General features: G+C 62.2%; 1 protein-coding gene across 3 annotated transcripts in view; it reads right to left on the reverse strand.

Annotated features, from left to right (window-relative positions):
* Positions 1-5668, reverse strand: part of CSNK1G2 (casein kinase 1 gamma 2) — a 37384-nt gene extending 31716 nt beyond the window's left edge. Inside the window, exon 1 of one of the 3 annotated variants that reach the window (XM_084498552.1) lies at positions 5509-5668. The gene's annotated coding sequence lies outside the window, so the exon portion shown is untranslated. Of the gene's footprint in view, positions 1-5290; positions 5432-5460 lie in introns of those variants that run through there. The other 2 variants (XM_084498551.1, XM_084498550.1) reach the window with 2 other exon arrangements.
* Positions 5669-7044: the final 1376 nt, after the last annotated feature.

Consider the following 7044-nt stretch of genomic DNA (forward strand, 5'->3'; position numbering starts at 1 on the left):
TGTGCTGCCTCTTCTCAAAGGCTGCCACCTTCCAGCCCGCTGCTGCAGGAGGTGCTCCGGGCTGAGACCACACAGCGCAGCTCAGCTCCCTGCCAGATGCACAGGCTCTTGCAGGAAAACCCCTCAGCAAGGCAGAAGCCTAAGTCAGTGAGATGGCAGGAGCAGACGGGACTGCCGAGCCAGCCTCACCTCTCCCACAGCAGCCCCACGATGCCCGGTCAAAATTGTGGCCAATTCCCCAAGAGAAAGCTGTCGCTGGAGACATTTACTGGCACACAGCTCAGGTGTGCCCGGACAGCGTGCTGCAGAACATCTCGTGTCCTACAGCTCGCCGCACCGATGTTAGCGGGATATCCGAGCTCCTTTCGCTCTCCTGAACTCGGTGCCTGCAAGGGGTACCTGGCTCTGCTGCCCCACTGCAGGCAGATGGACGGGGAGGGAACTGCTCCCGTGGCACCCCTCGGCATGGCCCCGCCACGCACCCAGCCCCAAGCATGGCAGCACGGAGCCGTGGAGGTTGGCTGGGCTGGAATTCGTCTCCCCGTGCCCAGACACCTCCTGCAGCACTGCAGGAACCTGCTGCGGGCTCCTCTCCCCAGATCCCCAGACCAGGCAGACACCCCCATGGGAACAGCACGCGATTCCAACCAAACCACCTGCAGGTAACCCTGGAGGAAGCAGTGACCCTGCAGCCTTCTGAGCACTTGCTTTTCCTTCCCCAGCCACGGAAACCCATGGAGCAATCAGCCCCGGCGATCAGGTTTGTGCAGCAATCGCCACGGCCCATGGCAGGGATGAGCCCATACCTGTCAGCACCGCTGACCCTGTGCCCACCAGAGGCGAGCGCTGCTCAGCTGCAGCCTCCTCCAGCAGGCAAAACGTGCCTGCAGCACCAGCGCTTGCTCTGAGCAGCGCCCTCGATGTTCTCTGTGCTGGGCAACACAAAAACAAGGCTTTGAGTAAAAACCAAAGAGAAGGGCAGTGAACGTGGCCGGACCGGGGGTGCTCCAGGCAAGCACTCCACGCGGAAGGTACCGGAAAGCACCTTCCTCCCCTGCACCAAGAGCACAAACTTCGTCACTTCCAACAGTCCACAAGAAAAAAAGGAGAAGAAAAAGGAGAAGAAAAAGGTTCTTTTGCACTGTTGTTTATACCTCGCGCTACCCCAAAAGCCAACAGCAGTGACATCTCCTACCTGGAGCCGCCGGGCGCTGGGAGCGCAGAGCCGTGAGCAGCACGGAGCCATTTTGCTGCCTTCTGCTTTCAGGTTGCACGGCCGCAGCCACCGGTGCCCAGCAGCCAGCCCCTCGCCCTGCCCAGCGCGCTGGGGGCACGGCCGCTGCTCCCGGCACCTTCCAGCCCCGGTGCTCGCAGGGCCCCCTCAGGCCCCGGTCCCCGTGCGCAGGGGCTGCGCAGCTCCTCCAGAAGGAAGCGTCACAGAACCCGAGGCCAAGCCCAACGTTAACCTCTGTTAATGAACTTAACATCCCCCTCAGGAGGGCAGAGCCTGCACATCGCCTGCCAAGCATCTCATTTGCCATTTGGCAAGTAAAAGCCAGGCCTCCCTCACAAAGCATTGCGTAACATTAAATAACAAAGGGCTGCAGGACACTCTCTGGTTAGGAGCTGGGTAAAAATGAATGACAAAAAAAAATACTGCTCCTTTCCTCCAGCCTCGCAGCCTCTCTCGTGGCCCGGGAGGCCAAGGAGAGCCCAACAAACTCTCCTCTCCATGGGCCATGAAAGCGAGCACGCGCATCTCAGTCTGTGCAGCATTTTCAAAGGCCCTGCAAAGTTTTGCCTCTGAGTTGCAGCTTCCCTGAAGAACCATCTCCTAAATCACAAGGCGTGGGATCACCTCGATGCTTCTCGAGCTCACTGCTCTGCTGCAACGCTGCCACTGCAGCCAACGGAAGACAGACAGACGTGTGGTTTTCCACGGGCTGCCTTTCCCCCAGCTCTCGCTGCACCACTTTTCATCCCCAGCACAGCAGCACCCTCAGAACCCACGAGGGGGTGAGGGGGGAAAATCCCAGCTTGGAACAGCTCGGGGTGGAGGCGAGCCTTGGAAGGGCTGGCCCGGGTTTCACCCCAGCTGCCAAAGCTGCCCAGCAGCTGGCAGGAGGAACCCTGGACCACCTCAGCCAGCTGGGTGCTGGGCTCCACAGTGTTTTGTTTTTTGTTTTTTTTTAAAACCACTTCCTAGGAGCAATGCAGCACTGAAACAGCCTGGGGGCTGTGCAACAGGAGGTGCTGCAGCCAGAGCAGGGATTCTGGAGAATCCCCCAGGAGATGGAGGGCAGCCAGTGGGGACCTGGGAGCCAGGAGGGGAGCCCAAATGCTTGGTGTTGGGCTGCTCCAGCAGAAAGTCACCTTTTAGTTTCCCCACAACCGAGCCCTGCTGCTTCTCAGCAGCGACGGTCCTACCGGAGATGCTGCCTGCCAGTAGGAAGTACAAACATCCATTCCAATAAAAACCAAAACTATTTATAAGCACACAGCTTTTCTAGCGGGAAGAGAACTTCTTCTCCGGCAGAACTCCAGAACCAAGGCGACTCCTTCCCCTTCGTCCCCTCCCAGGGCACCAGGCACAGCAGGACCAAGCAGCCCCAGCAGCTCCTCGCTACACCCACAGAGCTGAGGGCAGAGCTGCTCCCCGAAAAGAGCACCCGGAGGAAGCTCCTCGTCAGCACGAGTCCCCTGCCCCTCAGCAGCACCACGAGGGAAGGGGGGGTAACTCCAGAGGCAGCTGGAAAGGACGGGGGCAGCGCGAGGCACTGCAGGGTGCTGAGCACGCTGCTGGGAGAGAAGGGATGCCTCTCCTCTCCTCCCCAGCCCCGAGGGCTGCCCCTCTCTTTCCTCCAGACTTCCAGCAGGAGGTGCCGCTGGCCGAGGCTTCCCTGTGACCCCAGACACCTCCGGGTGCCCGCGGGTCCCCTGCTGCTCCCTTCCCTGGCTCACACACCCCAGGGCCAGTCCCTGCGGCTGCTCGGATGCCCTCAGACTGATGGGGGGGGGCAGCCAAGCACCGCTGCTCCCAGCACATGGCTTCTCCTCGCCAGGGGAGCTAGAAAAGCCACGGGGGGGAAGAGAAGGCAATCAGGCCCGAGGCCAGTAAACATGTTTATTGGCAGTGGCTCTCTCGGATATCATCTCTTCCAGCCCAGTGGGGCTGGAGGGGGTGGGGGGAAAATCCTGACTGTCCATAAGTGCAGCCCTCCTGTCGTTCCCATTGATCCGCTGAGTCACTCCCGTATTAGCAGTTTTGACAACACTCGGGCTGCACAGGAGCTCAGAAGCAGAATACAAAGCAAGAGGCGATGCGAAGCCTCTCGCCGTACCGGCGGCAGCACGGAGAAGCACTCGCAGGGCACAATTCGGAAACCTGCTGAACTGCCAGCGCCAACTTCCTCCTCCCCGCTCGCTCCAAGGAGAGCTGCAACAAGAAACCCAAACACGAGCCACGCTGCCAGGGCAGCAACACCGAGCTCCATCCAGTGCCTCCCGAGAAGCTGCTGCTGCACAGGAGAGCCTTCTCCCCTGCAAGCTGCCACCCGCTGCACCCCGGCCACGTCGGTGCAGGCGCGGGGCGGCAGCTGGTTTTGCAGAGAAACCACTGAAGGGATTCCTGAGCCCTTGCAGGTTGTGCACTGGTGACCAGGAGGGCAAATCCCTGGGCAGACCGGCACACGAGGGCGGCAGTCCCTACGAGCTGGCGAGACGATGCCCCAGCACCCGTGCCACCACGGACCCAAGGGAGCCGCGTTTGGGGCAGAGCATCCTCGCCCACACCACAACACTGCAACCCGCCTGGAGGCCCAAAGGTACCAAGCGGCGAGAAAATCACCACGGAACACCGCTCCTCTCTGCGACACCCCAAATTCAACCAAAACCAAACAAAGCTTTGGCAAGTGACAGCGGCCAAGCCTGCCCCGCCACGCGGGAGGCCTCTCCACACGATCCCCACGGAGGCCTCCTGCCCTAATTCACAGCGATTCTTTGTCAGACGCACTGGCAAACACCAAACGTCTCCTCCACGCTGTTACATAAGGCCTGATTTTTAAACCTGGCAGCGGTGAGGTGGGGGCACGCCGACAGGACAGCCCAGGTGAACTTCCACACGCCTCAGAACGTATTCCCAGATACCCAACCACTTGTTGTATGGCAGGAAAACAAATGGATTAGTCAACGAGGCAACTTCCCAGCCAGCAGGCAGTTTGTACAGAACGTGGCCGGGGTCCCGGTTACCTCCACCTTGTTTAAAACGAGCTGATTTCACAGCAGCTTGAAAGAGCTTTAACAAACTTCATTTTTAACTTCAGAAACACACTTAACACAGCTGATCCCCATGCTGCTCAGACCTCAACCATGCCTCCTTAACAAAGGCTCGTTCCCCAACAACCTCCAGACATCTCCTTATTGCCCTCTCGGCCCGAGGAGCCCCTCGGTTCCCTCTGCCAGCCACCAGCCAGGAGCTGCAGGCCTCTGGTGGCAGCTCCCTGCTTGCCAGGCTGGCAGGGGAGAGCTGCTCCCTGGCTGCAAACCTCCCCCGGGTGCTGTAGGCACAGCCCGAGTCAGCTCGGCTGTGGCGGGGCAGAAGGAGGGCAGGTTATTTTCCCTGTTTCTCACATCCCTCCACACCCGCTTCGCCAAAGGAAAGGAGCTATTTTAAATACCAGCCTCGGCACAGGCCCTTCCCCAAATAAACACCTCCCAGCCCCTCCGGAGGGAGGGAAGCCACATACAAAGGAGCCAACATCCTGCGAGGCCCCGGCTGCGGGGCAGGGGGACAGGGACACACCCGGGGTGCCCCGCTACCGGCCCCAGCCCCACACGGCGCTGATTTGGGGAGGGGGGGAGGACAGACGGACAGACAGACAGGCGGATGGACACACGACGCCGGGGGACACCCAGGCCCCTTCCCCACAGCTCCAACGGAGGCGGCGCGGGGAGGAACCGCAGCGAGGCGGCCCCGGGCCCTCGGAGCTCCCCGGGCCCCTCAGGACCCCCCCGGGCCCCTCAGAGCCCCCCAGGCCCCCGCGAATCCCCGTCAGCCCCCCCCGAGTCCCTCCTCCCGACCCCCTGAGCCCCCCCTCATTCCCTCGCAGCCCCCTAAGAGCCCCCCTTACCCCTCCCCAGCCCCCCTTTAACCCCCTTAAGCCCCCCTCAGCCCCTCCCCACCCCCCCCGGCCGCCCTCCCCGTCCCCCTCAGCGCCCCGCTCCCACCCGGGCCGTGCCGCAGCCCCGGGGCAGCCCCGGCCCGGCCCCGGCGCCCCTCGGCGGCCGTTACCTCGGCGGCTCCCTCAGCGCCGGGCCCCGCAGCCGCTGCCCCGCGGCCGCCTCCCCATGGCGGCGCCCCCGGCCCGGCCCTGCCCGGCTCCCCTCACGCCGCCTCTCGCCTCCCTCAGCAGCGCCCAGCCAGCCACACGGCTACGCCGCCGGCGTAGGCTCCGCACGCACCCATGCGCCCCCCGCCAGGCCGCCGGCGCAAACGCCTTTCGTGAATACCAAACTCCGGAGCGGGGAGGCCCGGCGCAGCTCGGCGCACGCGCAGCGGCAGAGAGGTTGGGGAGCGCTGCTGCGTTGGCGTAAAGCGCGGTCGAGAATAGGGAGGCTTGCGGAGAGCACCGGCCGCTTTACAGCGGTTCGCGGCGCTTTACGGCAGCGCCGCGCCGGGCGGCTCCCGGCGGGGCTTCCCTTTAACCCCTTGTTGCCCACGGCGCTGCGTGAGGGGCGCGGCCCCCTGTAGGGCACAGGCCCCGCTGTAGGGGACGCGCCCCTGCTGCCCATAAACCCTCTGTGGCACAGTCAGCTATAGGGTATAGCCACCAGGGAGATAGGTGCATATAGGTATAGATATAGGGATAGACAGATATCAATGTGCAGGGCACAGCTGTAGGGGATGGCCCCAGTTCAGGGACCCACAGGAACAGGGAGATAAATACAGACATATATGAGATATGTACACATACACATACATGTACCAGGGAGATATATACATATACACACACACACATATATATATACCTCAACCAAAGTGTCGTGCACAGCTGTAGGGGATGGCCGTGCTTTGGGGACGCACAGGGACAGGCGGCGGCTCAGCCCCGCTGCCTCCCCCCCCAGCCCGTCACTTTGCTCCGTTTTGGGTTTATTCAAATAATTCAGCCCCAGGACACTGCTCCTGCGGCCAGAGCCGCTGCCTCCCCACAAAGCGCAGCCGCCGTCCCTGCTGGAACCTCTGAGAGAGCCCCTGGTGCTGAGGGGGAGCAGGTTCCCCGCGGGGTCCTGCTGCTCTCATCGGTGTCACGGCGCGGGGCAGCCTCACCCCCAAACACTTGGCGAAGGAACTGGGGCGGTCTGGGGAGAACCCAGTCTTCAGGCTCCACCGTCACCCCAAAGGCCCACCTCAGCAGCCCCAGTGGCTTGAATCAATTCTCTCCCAGCTGTATGGGAGCGCTCCTGACGATGAACCCTCCTCCTGCCTCGCACCACTCCTTTGAAGTATTTTTTTCCCTGCATGCGTTTGATTCTAGAAGAACGGTGATATCAGAGAATTAGGACCAGGGAACAAGCTACACCACGAGCCAGGCAGGGATCCTGCCACCCCTGGGCCCTGCCCTTTGGCAGCTCTGTCCCCAGTGCGGGGATTCCGGCTGTCGCAGGAGGGTGCAGAAGGGCACAGAAGGGCCGTTATCTGTGCCCCAGCAGCAGAGCCACCCTCCCCTTTTCCTTTTGCACCATCCCAGACCGCTGCATCCCCCTTTTTCCCCCTCTGTGTCCCTTTTGGTGACACCGTGCGAGCCCGTGGCAGTCACACACAGCTCTGCCCAGCATGGCCCTGCTTCAGCTCGTCACCCCGCAGCAGTGCTGATGGGCCCTGGCACTGCTCAGCACACGGTGCATGTGTTGAGAGCAGCCTGGGCTCAGCCCCGAGGCAGGAGCTGAGCATGGGGTGATGCTGGTGGGTTCCCAGCCTGCTATGGCCCTGGCCTGTGATCCTACAGTGTCTGGGGGCTTTTAATACTGCATCCCTCTGTGCTGGGG

Source organism: Aythya ferina (genome assembly GCF_964211825.1).
Source record: "Aythya ferina genome assembly, chromosome: 26".
In the NCBI taxonomy this organism is placed as follows: Eukaryota; Metazoa; Chordata; class Aves; order Anseriformes; family Anatidae; genus Aythya; species Aythya ferina.